This window comes from Ovis canadensis, chromosome 21, assembly GCF_042477335.2.
Source record: "Ovis canadensis isolate MfBH-ARS-UI-01 breed Bighorn chromosome 21, ARS-UI_OviCan_v2, whole genome shotgun sequence".
Taxonomy (NCBI): domain Eukaryota; kingdom Metazoa; phylum Chordata; class Mammalia; order Artiodactyla; family Bovidae; genus Ovis; species Ovis canadensis.
The window spans coordinates 60,650,083-60,666,400 of NC_091265.1; the positions used below are offsets into that span (position 1 = coordinate 60,650,083).

Consider the following 16,318-nt stretch of genomic DNA (forward strand, 5'->3'; position numbering starts at 1 on the left):
AAGGGCATGTGGAAGAACTTGCTCTACGTAGGACGAGGTGGCCGAGTGGTTAAGGCGATGGACTGCTAATCCATTGTGCTTTGCACGCGTGGGTTCGAATCCCATCCTCGTCGTTCGTGTTTTACGCTGGAGATGGTTCTTAATTTTCACATCCTGGTGTCTGGGGCAGTGGGTTGAAGAGAACTGAACTGCGAATGGGGCACAATTCAGTTTACGCCGGGTCTCCTTTCTGTGTTCAACGTGCAGCTCCGGCAGGTTCATACTCCAAGTATGTGGAGCTAGTGGGAGGAAGTCGGAGCTGTGCTTTTCCTTCGCCATAGAAAGAGGGCCAAGGGTTTGGTGGCAGCAAAAAACCAGAGCCAGAATTCTGATCAATGCAAATTGGGGTCCAAGAACTAGAGACGACCCCCTGGAGGAGCTGCTGGTGTAGAACTGGTGGCAGTGGAGGCGATGTTGCTGCTAAGTCGCTTCAGTCGTGTCCGACTCTGTGCGACCCCATAGACGGCAGCCCACCAGGCACCCCCGTCCCTGGGATTCTCTAGGCAAGAACACTGGAGTGGGTTGCCATTTCCTTCTCCAATGCATGAAAGTGAAAAGTGAAAGTGAAGTCGCTCAGTCGTGCCCGACTCTTAGCGACCCCATGGACTGCAGCCTGCCGGTCTCCTCCATCCATGGGATTTTCCAGGCAAGAGTACTGGAGTGGGTTGCCATTTAAATTATTCAGCGCACTGATTCCCCTTCCTCCAGCACTTCTCTCTGGGCAGAGACTTTGCATGTGTCCACACACCTGCTGCCCTCCCTCACACACACAACCACACACGCTTAACACCAGTCAGTGTACACAGAAGGCGCTTAATAAGTGTTTCTGGAATGATTGACCCATGGACTCTATAAGAGGAGAGGCTGTGCAGAAGCCAATTACCTCCATCGGTAATGTATTCCAGCGCCGTGAATCTTCGGAAGAAGCTTTCAGTCGTCCCAGGGAGGGCCTGGAATGTCGGTTTAAGGTGTTTGCCTGCTGCTCCACAGGCAGTAGGGAACCAAGGTTGTTGAGTTAGGAAGTGAGCAGGAGCAGGAGACCTTTATTTTGCGGCCCCAGCTTGTGGAATCTGAAGCTGTCTCCTGGAAGGTAGTGTCAGAATTGAGTTGCATCTGTAGGACGCTGAGCTGGTGTCAGAGAATTGCTTGATGGGGCGGGGCGGGGTGGGAGGGGGGAAGGATAGAATAATTTATGTCCAAATGGTATGTATACCCGGGAGAATGAAATGGAAACCCACTCCAGTATTCTCGTCTGGAAAATCGGAGCCTGGTGGGCTATAGTCCAAAGGGTCGAAAGAGTCAGAGGTGAGCAACTGACCACATAAACACACACAGTGAAGACCCAGACATAGAGAACAGACTTGATGCAGTGTGGGAAGGAAAGGGTGGGACAAATTGAGAAAGTAGCACGGAAAGGTATAAATTACCATATGTAAAATAGATAGCTAGTGGAAATTTGCTGTATGACGCAGGGAGCTCAAATCAGGTCCTCTGTGACAACCTAGAGGGATGGGGTGGGGTGGGGTGGGGTGGGGTGGGAGGTGGAAGGGGAGCTCAGAGGGAGGGAACATGTGTATACCTATGGCTGATTCATGTTGATGTATGGCAGAAACCAACACAATATTGTAAATGAATTATCTGCCAATTAAAAATTTTTTTAAGTAAGGAAAATTTAAAAAGTGTATGTATAGAAGTAAACTGAATTTTGTGTATTGTCCTTGAGCCCTGCAACTTTGCTGTTTGTTTATTTAATAGTGTGTGTGTGTGTGTGTGTGTGTGTATTCTTTAGGATTTTCTGTATGTGTGTATATCATTTATGATTGCGGATAGTTTTACTTCTTCCTTCTCAATTTGGGTGCCTTTTATTTCTCTTTCTTGCCCAATTGCTCTGGCTAGAACTTCCAGTACAAAGTTGAACAGATGAAATAGTGAAAAGTAGGCATCCTTGTCTTTTTCCTGATCTCAGGGAGACTTCACTCTTTCACAGTTAAGCATGACATTAGTTGTAGACTTGTCATAAACGCTTTTTCAGATTGAGAAAGTTCTTGTTTATGCCTTGTTTGTTGAGTATTTCTATCTTTCATTAGTGCTTTTTAATATACTGTCTAGGTCGGTCATAACTTTTCTTCTAAAGAGCAAGCCTCTTAATTTCATGGCTGCAGTCATCATCTGCTGTAAGTTTGGAGCCCAAGAAAATAAAGTCTCTCACTCCTTCCATTGTTTCCCCATCTATTTGCCATGAAGTCGTGGGACCAGATGCCATAATCTTCGTTTTTTGAATGTTGAGTTTTAAGGGAGCTCTTTCATTTTCCTCTTTCACTTTCATCAAGAGGCTCTTCAGTTCCTCTTCTCTTTCTTCCATAAGGGTGGTGTCATCTGCGTATCTGAGGTTATTGATATTTCTCCCAGCACTCTTGATTCCAGCTTGTGCTTCCTCCAGTTTGGCATTCCCCATGATGTACTCTGCATATAAGTTAAATAAGCAGGGTGACAATATACAGCCTTGACGTACTCTTTTCCCGATTTGGAACCAGTATGTTGTTCCATGTCCAGTTCTAACTGTGGCTTCTTGACCTGCATACAGATTTCTCTGGAGGCAGGTAAGGAGGTCTGGTATTCCCATCTCTTTCAGAATTTTCCACAGTTTATTGTGATCCACACAGTCAGAGGCTTTGGCATAGTCAATAATGCAGAAGTAGATGGAACTCTTTTACTTTTTCGATGATCCAATACATATTGGCAATTTGATCTCTGGTTCCTCTGCCTTTTCTAAATCCAGCTTGAACATCTGGAAGTTCTTGGTTCATGTACTATTGAAGCCTAGCTTGGAGAATTTTGAGCATCACTTCGGTAGCGTGTGAGATGAGTATAATTGTGTGGTAGTTTGAACATTCTTTGGTATTGGTTTTCTTTGGGATTGGAATGAAAACTGATCTTTTCCAGTCCTGTGGCCACTGCTGAGTTTTCCAAATTTGCTGACATATTGAGTATGCCAGCACTTTAATAGCATCATCTTTTAGGATTTGAAATAGCTCAGCTTAAATTCCATCACCTCTGCTAGCTTTGTTCATAGTGATGCTTCCCAAGGCCACTTGACTTCGCATTCCAGGATGTCTGGCTCTAGGCCAGTGATCACACCATCGTGTTTATCTGGGTCATTAATGTTATGCACCGAGCCCATATCTCCGAACCGACTGAGAGAGCAAGTCCACCACAGTAATGCAAAGGCAGGAAGGGAGTTTATTTCTAGCGCGCTAGGGCCCAAGTCTCATCCAGCACAGTGGAATCCGACAAGAGCCCCAAACAAAGGAGTATGGCGGCTTATATACAGGCAGTTCTTTGTCTCAGTTACAGGAGTAGCTGGTGTTACATGATTGGCCAGGCAGGATGAGCACATGTCCTGTCTCTTTCTGGTAAACGTGACTCAGGTCCTAGAGCCCGTCGTTTGGTCCCTAACATTCCCCTCTGTCCTTAGATCATATAGAGGAATCTTTCTCTTGGTCCTGGGACACAGTTTGATATTGTTGCCGAAGCACAAACAGCTGTACTGTATTTATGCGTTTTTTTACAAAGGCTACAAGTCTATTGATAATACATGGGCCAAAGGTAAGCATCAGTAGAAGTACTAGCAGGGGTCCCAGCAAGGTGGAGATTAGGGTGGTCAACCAAGGGGATTGTTGAAACCAAGACTCAAACCATCTTTGTTGAGCCTCATGTTTTCGTTTACGTTGGGCTAGTCCCTCTCTTACTTTGGCCATAGATTTTCTAACTATTTTTGTGTGATCAGCATAAAAACAACGCTCTTTTCCTAGGGCAGCACAGAGTCCCCCCTGTTGCAGAAAGAGCAGATCTAATCCTCTTCTGTTTTGCAGAACTACTTTAGATAGGAAAGTTAAAGACGATTCTAAATGACTAATAGATTGCTCTATACGGGTGATGTCCTCATCTATGGCCGCTCTCAGGGAGTTAAATCCTTGGCTTTGCAGGGACAAAGCTGTTATTCCTGTTCCGGCCCAGGCTATTTCAAGACCAAACATAGTTGCTATGGTTATGGCAGTAAGAGGTTCCCTCTTGACTTTGTAAGTTCTTTCTTGAGGATTTAGGGTCAATTTTGGGGCCCAGTAATCATATATTGTTTCCTCTGGTCGGTACAGAATCTTTGGCACGACTGCTACCATAACACAGAATTCTTCTTTGGGATCAAAGATTGAGCTGTGTAAGCATGGAGTCAGCCCCGTGTGTGAACAGACCCACCATCCTCCCATCCATGGTATTAGCCACCTGGCTATGGGCAAGTCTGTAGGCTCAACGACATGCGCACACAGTGGAGACCTCTCTGATAATACCTTGCCCATACATAACCCTTTTTTCCATACCTCTCTCATTGTAAGGCCTACTTTTCGGTCTCCCCATTGACACTGAGGAGGATCGGTGCCGTTGGCCAGGTCTTAAGAGGCGTTGAGGCCTACTGCCTCGTAATAAGGGGGAATTAAGTTGTAACATAACCAACAGGATTTAGTTGCCTCAGGATGGGTTTGATTTAAGGTAGCATAAGCTGCCTTTACTAATTTTCATAGTGGATCTGTTTGTCCGAGTTTAGTAAGGGGGCCCGCCTCTGGGTCTTTTGTTGGTCCCTGGGATGTAGGTAGGGAGTTTGTCGGGTAGATAGTTGCATGGACCTGTTCAACGGGGTTTGGACCGATGCTATACATTTGTACCAGTTCTAAAACTTGACTCACAACAATGATCTCATTATAATACTCCCGGTATGGGAACCCGTCAGTTCTGGTCTGAAGCCCCCATGATATCCCGTTGACCCAGGCCTTTTTTTTTTTTGCTTTGTCAATGTTAAACCTTATTTTTACCTGGGCAAAGTTATGATCCTTTTCTCAATCGGAGTATGGAGGTACGGGTCCTACAAATGAGAAGTTAAGCAAGTCCCGATTTCCTACATCCCACCGTCTATACCCTGGAGTCTCCGACCCATCATTGGAAGTTACGCAGTCCCAAGATTTACCATAAGAGTCCTGTATCCCCCCCACAGCTCTTCCAGTTATGCCTGGGCGCACCTGGACATGCCCAGAATGCATGATTCTGGAGCTTGCCCCTCTTCCAGGGTACATTTACCACCGGCTTAAGGTCAAAGTATAAGTCTGGCCACCAGGTATTTGGTGGATGTATTGTGGTGGTGGAGTTAAGCATCTCACGTGTTAGTCCATTTTTCAGTTTCCAGGTGATTCTGACAGGTTGGTGCGGGTTCACGCTGGCAGCTTCAGAGCAGAGTAACATGGTCATCCATAAGATGGTCCACACGAGTTGTCTTGGTCCTGTCGACGACGCTGGAGCTTCAGCCTCAGGGGGTTGGACGGGTGCAGAGATGTTTTCCATTCTTTTTTAGCGTCTTCCTGCTCTGCTGAAGTAGCTGGGCGTACGTGGTTGCAATGCACCCAAGGCCCGATACCGTCGACCTTTAGGGCAGTTGGGGTGGTTAAGAAGAGCAACATAAGGACTCTTTCATTTGGGTTCTAGTGCCTTGGTTTGGTGCCTTTTGACCCATACCCAATCTCCTGGGCCTATGTCATGTGAGGGAATAGTTCCCTTATTTTGACCCACATGTATTTTCCGGAGCAGTTTCCAGACACGAGAGTGCACCTTGCTTAAGGCCATCAAGGCCTCTTGGAATTGTCCCAATGTGGGAAGCGGTAGTTTTTTTCTTCAAATATTGGACATACAGCGGGAGGTCTCCCATACAGAATTTTAACTGGGGTCAGATTAAGTTGATAAGGAGTATTACCTGCACGGAAGAGGGCGAAAGGAAGGAGGGTCACCCAGTTCCCGCCAATCTCTATAGCCAATTTAAAGTTTTTTTTTAGGGTCTGAATTATTCTTTTTACTTGCCCTGAGCTCTGTGGACTGTACTTACAATGTAACTTCCATTTAGTCCCCAGGGCTAGGGCAAGGCTCTGAACTATTTGACTCACAAAAGCAGGTCCATTATCAGAGCCGATGGTCACCGGCAGGCCAAACCTGGGAACTATTTTTTTTAAATCTTTTTCGCCACTATCATCGTGGTTTCTCCCTTTGTAGGAAAAGCCTCCACCCACCCTGAGAAGGTATCCACCAACACTAACAAGTACCGGTAACCATACTTGCCTGGGTTACCTCGGTGAAATCTATTTCCCAGCGTTGCCCTGGTCCTTCTCCCCAATACCTCAGTCCTGCATGTTGTCCTTTTCCTGGCCTCATCTGTTGACATGCCTTACAAGCATGCACTATGTTCTTTACAGTTGTCTGGTGCCGGGGAGATCGCAGGCGCGCAGTTTGAAAGAGCATCAGAGTTTTCTTTTTTCCCAGATGAGTAGACAAGTGTAAATGTTCACATAGTTGCCGTCCCAACTGAGCAGGGAGTATCAAGTAGCCGTCTGAGTCTCGGTACCATCCATCTTCACCTTTTTGAAGGTTGGTGTAAGCAAGGTCTGTGGATGAATACTCAAGGGTTGGGGGCAGAGTTCCCATACCTGGAGGTGGAAGTCCGATCGCCAACACAGGGGTGATGAAATCTTCATCAGCTACTTTTTGAGCTGCCAGGTCTGCGGCACGATTCCCTCGTGCCGTGGGGCTGTCACCCTTCTGATGTCCAGGTACGTGTACTATTGACACAGCCCGAGGCATCTGTACAGCCTCTAAAAGTCTATGGATTTCAGGCAAATTTTTAATTTTTTTTTTCAGCTGTCAAAAACCCCCGTTCCCGATATATTGGGCCCTGGATGTGTACCGTGCCAAAAGCATAGCGACTGTCAGTGGAAATAGTTATTTTTTTTCTTTTGGCTCTCTCTAATGCTTGAATCAGGGCAATTAACTCTGCCTTTTGTGCTGAGGTATCCGGGGGAAGGGCCTCTGCCCATATCGTCTGTCCAGAGTCATCTACTACTGCGGCTCCCACCCGTCTCTGTCCATCTTTTACATAACTGCTGCCATCTGTGAACCGTTTTAGCTCACTGTTATCCAGTGGAGTATCGGATAAGTCCTTTTGTATTGTTGTTACCCCGGCCAGTATCTCTTCACAATCATGGAGGGGGCTATTTTTCTCCAGATTGGGCAAAAGAGTGGCCAGATTTAGAGTGCAGGGCGTTTGGAAATGAATCCATGGGGTGTCAAGTAGCAAGGCCTGGTAGTGCATCAAGCGGGCATTAGAAATGCATTTACCTGGGGGTTGCTTTAAAACTCTCTCTATGGCATGAAGAGTGTAGACCAAGAGTCTCTGTCCATAAGTCAGTTTATCAGCATCGTGGACTAAGAGCGCGGTGGCCGTGATGATACAGAGGCAAAGTGGCCATCCAGCTGCCACTGGGTCCAGTCTCTTGGAAAGGTAAGCTACAGGTCGCTTCCGTGGTCCCATCTCTGTGTTAGTACCCCTTTTTCTATCTCCCGCTTTTCATCTACAAATAATTGGATCAGGGAGGGCAAGGGCAGGAGCTTCTAGCAAGGCTCGCCTGAGCTCTTGGAAGGCCTCTTTCATTGGCTCAGTCCATTTCCAGTCCTTATTTTTTTTGGTCCCTTCATATAGGGGCCTGACCTTTTCTGCAAACCCCAAGATCCATAACTGGCAATATCCCACAGTTCCCAGAAATTCTCTCACTTGTCTAGGGTTAGCCGGCTCAGGGATCTGGAGGATGGTTTCTTTCATAGCCTGTGTTAGCCACCTCTGGCCCTGTTTTATCTTATAACCGAGGTATGTAACCTCTTGCTTGGCAATCTGGGCCTTTTTGGCACTGGCCCTGTAACCTAAAGTCCCCAAGGTTTGGAGAAGGTCACCTGTTGCCTCTTGGCACTCTTTCTCTGTAGCCGCTGCCAGCATAAGGTCATCAACATATTGTAATAAAACAATGGTAGGGTGTTCAACCCGATACTCGTGGAGGTCTTCGTCCAGGGCCTCATTAAATAACGTGGGCGAATTTTTGAAACCCTGTGGTAAGCGAGTCCATGTCAGCTGCACAGGGGTCTGACCACCGTCTTCCTGCCATTCGAAGGCAAAGATCTCTTGGCTTGCAGGGGCAAGAGGCAAACTGAAAAAGGCATCTTTTAAATCTAAAATAGTATACCAAATGTAGTTTGGAGGCAAGTTGCTTAGCAATGTATATAAGGGTTAGGAACTGTAGGATGAATATCACTCACCCGTTTGTTGACTTCTCGTAGATCTTGAACCGGTCTAAAATCAGTTCCCCCAGGCTTTTTTACAGGCAACAGGGGAGTGTTCCATGGGGACCGGCACCTTTTCAGGACCCCAGCGTCTATGCGGCATTGTATATGAGGAGTAATTCCTTGTTGAGCCTCTTGACTCATGGGATACTGCCGTACCCTCACCGGGGAAGCACTGGCTTTCAGTTCCACAATGATAGGGGGCCTCTGTTTGGCCAGTCCCATTCTTGCTGTTTTAGCCCAGGCCTGAGGGTATCTTTGAACCCATGGCTGTACTTCACGACTTATTGTCGCTGGGGCCTCTGGCAAGTAGAGTCTATATTCATCTTTCAATGCCAGAGATAGGACCTGAAGAGGATGCCCAGTCCCATCTAGAACCGACACTTGTCCATGGTCGAAATGAATTTGGGCATTCACTTTAGACAGTAAATCCCTTCTCAACAAGGGCACTGGACACTCAGGTATCACCAGAAAAGAATGGGTCACCTGGTGGGCCCCCAAGTTCACATGCCATTTTGTAGTCTATCCATATTGTTTAGTCCCGGTTGCTCCCTGCACCCAGCTACTTTTTTTAGACATGGGTCCATCTTTTTGGTTTAAGACTGAATATGGGCTCCCGTGTCCACCATGAAGCCAACCGGTTTCCCCTCCACATTTATAGCTACCCAGGACTCGGGGAGGGGCTTCGAGCCCTGACCCCCCTAGTCGCTATCCTCACCTGCGTAGAGGATATGACTGTCTGGAGAGGGAGTCTCGTTCTTGGGATTCTTGGGCCCCTCTTTTAGATTTTTTTGGGGGCATTTATCTTTCCAGTGTCCAAACTTTTTACAAAACGCACATTGGTTTTTCTCAGGCTTACGCCTTGTCGTTGTTTTTTTTTTTTTTCTTCAGTTTTTGAGTCCAATTTTTTCCCTTTTTGGAAACTGTTTTTGTTTTCAACCCCAGCAAATAATATCTGGGCCGGTTCTTTTTGATTTTTATGGTTTTCTTCAGCTCTAAATTCTCTTTTTTCTCTTTTAATGCGGTCCTCTCTCTCTTCTGGGGTCTCTCTATGATTAAAAACTCTCTCGGCTGCCCTCACTAGATCTTGCAAGGATTGTTCACTTAACCTCTCTATCTTTTGTAACTTTTTTTTAATATCGGGGGCTGCTTGATTTACAAATGCTAACATAACTGCTGCTCGTGACTCATCTGCCTGTGGGTCCATAGGGGTATACTGTCTAAAAGCTTTCATTATCCTTTCAAGGAAGGCTGCTGGGCTCTCATTTGGCTCCTGCCTCACTGAATTTATTTTGGCCAAATTAGTTGGCTTCCTGGCGGCCGCTCTAAGGCCGGCCATAAGAGTCTGGAGGTACACTCGGAGACGCTCCATACCTTTAGCGGGCTCGAAGTCCCAACAGGGCCGCGTCAGGGGAAATCCCTCATCAATCAGGTTAGGCTGTGCAGTGGGTCTGAGTTTTCCAGTTGTAAAGATCACTGGTGGAAAAGGGCCAGTACTGGTGTGTCCGTTCTCCGTCTGCTCGGGCAGGCCCCGCCCGAACTGGAAATGCCTGGACTGTGGAGGAGGGGGCCTCTGGGTTGTTTTCTTCCGCCATATTGGTGATGCCCCTGGTTTTTTCCCGAGTCCCTTGGGTGGGGCCTCCTTCCCCGGCTGGGGCGGAAGGCTCGGTGTCCCTTTGTATCCCTCCAGAAGAGACCTGAGGAACCTGCGGGGGCAGAAGTGGATCCGCATAGGGGGGCGGGGAGAGTTCGGTCTCCAGGTCAAGTAAATTGGGGTATAGTGAGGATTCCTAGAATACCGGTTTCACCCGGTTGCTGCGCTTTTTTTTGGTCTTCTTTCTCTTTGGATGCTTCAACGACTAGTACCTGAAGAGGGAAGGGAAGTGAGGGGCTGAAAAACAAAAGGTTTTAGCCAGGCTGGGGGGTTTTCCACCAGGTCCTGCCAGACCAAAATGTATGGAGTTTGGTCTGGGTGCCCTGAAGGGTAGGGGGCGAGCGAGCACCTTTTCTCTGACCGCTCAAATAGTAGGCAGGCTGAAGGTGCCTTCCTGTGGCCAGCCAACATCAAAAGCAGGTCACTCAGCAGAACAAAAAGTTACTAACTTGCTTTTCTTCACCAGCAATGATAGATTCTGTGCTCTAGACTTAAAATCAGAGAAGTGGTTAATCATAAGAGGTAAAGGAGTAGAAGCTGTTTGTCCCATGATCACAGAAAAGTACACTGGGAGCCAACAGAGCACACAGAGAGCAACGCAGACACCACAAATAGACAAACAGACAACAAACGCAAGGTGGCCACCGACAGTGCACTCAATCTTACCTGCAGGATGTTCACAGAGCCATCCGCCTCCCCGGCACGATACCGGGCCTCGGCCTTACGCCGGACTTGCCTCTGCACTTTACATCTAGATGCCTCCCCAGTACGATACTGGGCCCCGGACTTAATCTGGGCTTCTGCAACGTTAGCACCTGTGCTCAGAGCTCTTATCTCCTAACGAGGTTACTCCCTTCTACCAGGAGAGTTGTCCTCCCTGGCGGGACAGAGATCCCGGACGAGCCCCCAAATGTTATGCACCGAGCCCGTATCTCCGAACCGACCAAGAGAGCAAGTCCACCACAGTAATGCAAAGGCAAGAAGGGAGTTTATTTCTAGCACGCTAGGGCCCAAGTCTCTTCCAGCACAGTGGAATCCGACAAGAATCCCAAACAAAGGAGTATGGCGGCTTATATACAGGCAGTTCTTTGTCTCAGTTACAGGAGTAGCTGGCGTTACATGATTGGCCAGGCAGGATGAGCACATGTCCTGTCTCTTTCTGGTAAACATGACTCAGGTCCTAGAGCCCGTTGTTTGGTCCCTAACAATTAAGATCTTTTTTGTGTAGTTCTGGGTATTCTTGCCACCTCTTCTTAATATCTTCTGTTTCTGTTAGATTCATGCTTTTTCTGTTCTTTATTGTGCCCACCTTTGCATGAAAGGTTCCCTTGGTATCTCTAATATTCTTGAGGAGATCGCTAGCCTTTCCCATTGTATTGTTTTCCTCTGTTTCTTTGCATTGATCGCTGAGGGAAGGCTTTCTTTTTTCTTTTTTTTTTTAAATTAATTTATTTTAATTGGAGGCTAATTACTTTACAATATGTGGTGGTTTTTGCCATACATCAACTTGAATGGAACATTTTACGAATTTGCGTGTCATCCTTGCTCAGGGGTCATGCTAATCTTCTCTGTATCATTCCAATTTTAGTATATGTGTTGCTGAAGCAAGCACTGAGGAAGGCTTTCTTATTTCTCCTTGCTGTTCTTTGGAACTCTGCATTCAGATGGGTTTATCTTTCCTTTTCTTCTTTGCCTTTAGCTTCTCTTCTTTTCTCAGCTATTTGTAAGGCCTCCTCAGACAACTGTTTTGCCTTTTTCCATTTCTTTTTCTTGGGGATGGTCTTAATCACTGCCTCCTGTACAATGTCACGAACCTCCGTCCATAGTTCTTCAGGCACTCTATCAGATCTAATCCCTTGAATCTATTTGTTACTTCCACTGTATAATCATAAAGGATTTGATTTAGGTCATGCCTGAATGGTCTAGTCGTTTTCCCTACTTTTTTCAATTTAAGTTTGAATTTTGCAGTAAGGAGTTCATGATCTGAGCCACAGTCAGCTCCTGGTCTTGGTTTTTGCTGACTGTATAGAGCTTCTCCATCTTTTGCTGCAAAGAATACAATCAATCTGATTTTGGTACTAACCATCTGATGATGTCCATGTGTAGAGTCTTCTCTTGTGTTGTTGGGTGTTTGCTATGAGGGTGTTTGCTATGACCAGTGCATTTTCTTGGCAGAACTCTATTAACCTTTCCCCTGCTTCGTTCTGTATGCCAAGGCCAAATTTGCCTGTTACTCCAGGTATCTCTTGACTTCCTACTTTTTCATTCCAGTCCCCTATAATGAAAAGGACATCTTTTGGGGGTGTTAGTTCTAAAAGGTCTTGTAGGTCTTCATAGAACCATTCAAGTTCAGCTTCTTCAGCATTACTGGTTGGGGCATGGACTTGGATTACTGTGATATTGAATGGTTTGCCATGGAAACGAACAGAGATCATTCTGTCATTTCTGAGATTGCACCCAAGTACTGCGTTTTGGACTCTTGTTGACTATGAGGGTACTCCATTTCTTCTAAGGGATTCTTGCCCACAATAGTAGATATAATGGTCATCAGAGTTAAATTCACCCATTCCAGTCCATTTTAGTTCACTGATTCCTAAAATGTTGATGTTTACTCTTGCCATCTCCTGGTTGACTACTTCCAATTTACCTTGATGCATGGACCTAAAAATCCAGGTCCAAAGTTAGGTTCATTCCAATGAACCACCTTCATTCTAGAAAAACTCCCACTTGGTCATGGTGTATAATTCTTTACTGTGTTGCTGGGTTCAGTCTACTAGTGTTTTGTGAGGAATTTTACACCTATATTTATAACGGATTTTGGTTTGTAGTTTTCTTTTCTTGTGATATCTTTATTTAGCTTTGGCATCAGGGTAATGCTGGTCACATACAAAGAGTTAGGAAGTATTCTCCTCTTATATTTTTTGGAAGAGTTTGAGGGTTGGTATTAATTCTTTAAATGATTGGTAGAATTTGTGTGTGAAGTCCGCTGGTCCTGAAATTTCCTGAGAGGTTTTTGATTACTGATTCAATCTCATGCCTTGATATAGATACATCCAGATTTTCTATTTCTTCTTGAGTTACTTTTGGTAGTTTGTATGTTTCTAGGAATTTCATCTAGTTTGTATGTTTCTAAGAATTTCATCTAGTCCATTTCATCTAGGTTTCTCATTTGTTGGCCTACAAGTATTCATAGTATTCTCTTATAATGCTTTTTATTTTTGTACAACCAATAGTAATGACCCCTTTCATTTCTGATTTTAGTAATTTTAAAATCTCTTTTTTTTCTTAAACAACTCAAAAGTGTGTCAATTTTATTGATTGTTTTGAAGAACCAACATTTGGTTTCATTGATTTTTCTCTGTTGTTTTTCTGTCCTCCTTTTTGTTCATCTCCTCTCTAATCTTTAGCATCTCCTTCCTTCTGTTAGCTCTGGGTTTAATTTGCCTGAGCTCCTTCCTCCTTTTAATGTAGGCATTGACACCTCTAAGTTTCCTCTCAGCCTGGCTCTTGCTGCATCCCGTAAAATTTAGTGTGTTGTTTTCATTTCCATTTGTCTCAAAGCATTTTCTAACTTATCTTTTGATTTCTTTTTTAACCGATTAGTTGTTTAGGGGAATGTCATTTAATTTCCATGTATTTGTGAATTTTCCAGTTTTCCTATTATTGGTTTCTAGTTTCGTTCCACTGTGAGTGGAAAAGATGCTTTGTGTGATTTTACTCTTTTAAAAGTTATTGCAGCTTTGTTTTGTGGCCTAATATATGATCTCTCCTGGGGAACGTTCCATGTGCACTTGGGAAGAAGGTATATTCTGCTGTTTTTAGGTCAAGTGTTGTGTGTATAGGTCTCTTTGGCCTATTTGGTTCATGTGTGTTCAAGTCCTCTGTTTCCTTGTTGATCTTCTCTCTAGTTGTTCTATCCTTTATTGAAAGTGGAATCTTGAAGTCTCTATTATTGTATAAATGTCTATTTCTCCTTCAATTTTGTCAATTTTTGCTCCATATTTTTTAGGACTTTGTTTTTAGGTATGTATATAATTATTATATCTTCTTGGTGGACTTACTCTTTCATAAATATATAACATCCTTCTTTGTCTCTTGAATGATTTTTGAATTAGTCTTTTTGTTTTTCTGATATTAGCATATCCACCTGAACTGTCGTTTGTTTACGTTTGCACACAATACCTTTTTTCCATCCTTTCACTTTCAATCTGTTTGTGTTTTTGACTCTAAGGTGGTAGAAAGCATGTAGTTGAATCATTAAAAAATCCGTTCCGACAATCTCTGACTCCTTTTTAATAAAATTGATTTATTTCTGGCTGTGTGGGCTTTTCTCTAGTTTACTCAGGCTTCTCATTGTAGTGGCTTCTCCTGTTGCAGAGCACAGCCTCTGGGTGCTCGGGCTTCAGTAGTTGTGGCCCACGGGCTTAGTTGCCCCATGGCAAGTGGAATCTTCCTAGGCCAGGGATCTAACCTGTGTCCCCTTCATTGGCAGGCTGATTCTCAACCACTGGCCAATGCTTTTCACATTAAAAGTCCAATCTCTGACTTTTAATTGGAGAGCCAAATCCATTTACCAAACCAGGAAGTGTCCATCTCATGAAAAGGCGAGCAGCTTGAGGATAAAGACTGGCCTTCCAATGTTTGCGTCCTTCCATGAGCCTGTCTCAGTGCCCGCCACTTAGAGCCCTCTCCAACTGTTTGTTTGTGGACACTGGCTGCTTCTAAGGGAAACCGGGCCTGTTGGCAGAGCTGTGTCAGGCTGGGGAGGTGGCAGTGGCTGGGTAGGGGGTAGTGCTGGGCATCAGCAGAGGGACCAGCAAGGGTAGCCCCTCAGCCCAAGTATTTGTTTCTTTTTTAAAAAGTAGGTTTTATTATTTATTTGACTGCCCTGGGTCCTAGTTGTGGCACACAGGCATTTAGTTGCAGCATGTGGGATCTAGTTTCCTGACCAGGGATCAAACCCAGGTCCCCTGCATTGGGGGCACAGAGTCTTAGCCACTGGGCCACCAGAGAAGTCCTCTTTTATTTTATTTTTTTAAAATTTTCAAGTATTTGTCTCTAACATTAAACCCAGCTGCATCCTGATCTGACGAGAAAGTTGGGCTGAGTATACCGGGGAGGAGGACCGGAAGAAGGAATTCCAGGTTGTAACATCATAAGGGCACCTGAGGGGTGGGTGTTCTCTTTCTGGACCGATCCTCCACTGCTCAGCCCCACCTGGGCTTGCACCAGGTGGCCATGGACCAGCACCATTGGGTTCCCTGGGATGGCTGGGTTTGGCAGGTCTAGGGAGCTTTTGAGTACAACAGACAATAGTCCCTGAAGGTGAAGAAGAGAAGGGGGCCTAGGAATTATTGGGGTCCTGCTCCCACCAGTCCCAACCAAAGGGTACAGTTAGGCTTAGTGGTCTGTACAAAATATTCCCAGGACTACAGCTACCATTTAGAAAATGTCAACCTGTACTCCAGCGCTTTCTCCAGGACTCCAGTCTTCAGGAATCCCTATTCCCCATGCTGGGAAAGAGCCTGACTTCAAACCCAGGACTCTGGGTCAGGGCACATGCACTTAAATCACCAAGTCAAATGGCTTCTGTAGAGGGAGCTGCCTCTTCTCCTTTATGTCTCGTCCTCTCTCTAATTCCCTGGTTAGGCCTCACCCCTAAGGCCCTTCAGCATTTGTCTGCAGCCCACTGCCCCAGCCTTATCCTCTCCCCTCCCCATCTCTCACACCCTAGGACTCCCCACACCCCCTGCCCTGCTGCCAGAAGTCCCCACTGTTCCCTGAATATTCCATATCCATCCATGCCTTGCATTTTCTGGCACATCTGTCTGGGTTGCTCCCCCACCCCCAACTCAGCCCAGCGAACTCATATTCATCCCTCAATGCGCAGTTCAGGGGACACCTCCTCAGGGATGCCTGCCTGAACTTTCCAGTAAGATCAATGGCCCTCTCCTCTAGCATCTCATATTACACATTCTGCAGAGTCCTCACAAGCCCTATCACATGTTACATTCTATTTCCCATGGCCTTGGGAGCAGGGCCATAGCTCCTTTGTTTCAGGGCTGTCAGACCACCCAGAACCTGGCACAGTGAATAATGGTCGAAGGAATGAATCCTCACTTGGAGTTGGCCTGTGTCTTTATTTCAGTTCCCAAGATCGTATCTTTTGTGTGTATGTGTGGTGTGTGTGTGTGGCTGCTCTGGATCTTCATTGTGGCATGCCAGATCTTTCACTGTGACACTCAGGCTCTCTAGCTGTAGCATGAGCTTAGTTGCCTTTGGGCATGTGGGATCTTAGCTCCCCAACCAGGATTTAAACCAGCATCCCCTGTATTGCAAGGTGGACTCTTAACCACTGGACCACTGGGGAGGTCCCCAAGGTCCTATCTTGCCTCACTTTCCTCTTTGGTTGCAAAACAGCCTCTG

General features: G+C 45.8%; 2 non-coding genes across 2 annotated transcripts; one reads left to right on the plus strand and one right to left on the minus strand.

Moving 5' to 3' along the window:
* The first annotated feature begins 31 nt into the window (after positions 1–31).
* On the plus strand, positions 32–113 carry TRNAS-GCU (transfer RNA serine (anticodon GCU)). Its single transcript has one exon. It is a non-coding gene; the product is annotated as a tRNA-Ser (tRNA).
* Positions 114–11,397: 11,284 nt separating this feature from the next.
* On the minus strand, positions 11,398–11,504 carry LOC138427351 (U6 spliceosomal RNA). Its single transcript, XR_011251958.1, has one exon. It is a non-coding gene; the product is annotated as a U6 spliceosomal RNA (small nuclear RNA).
* Positions 11,505–16,318: the final 4,814 nt, after the last annotated feature.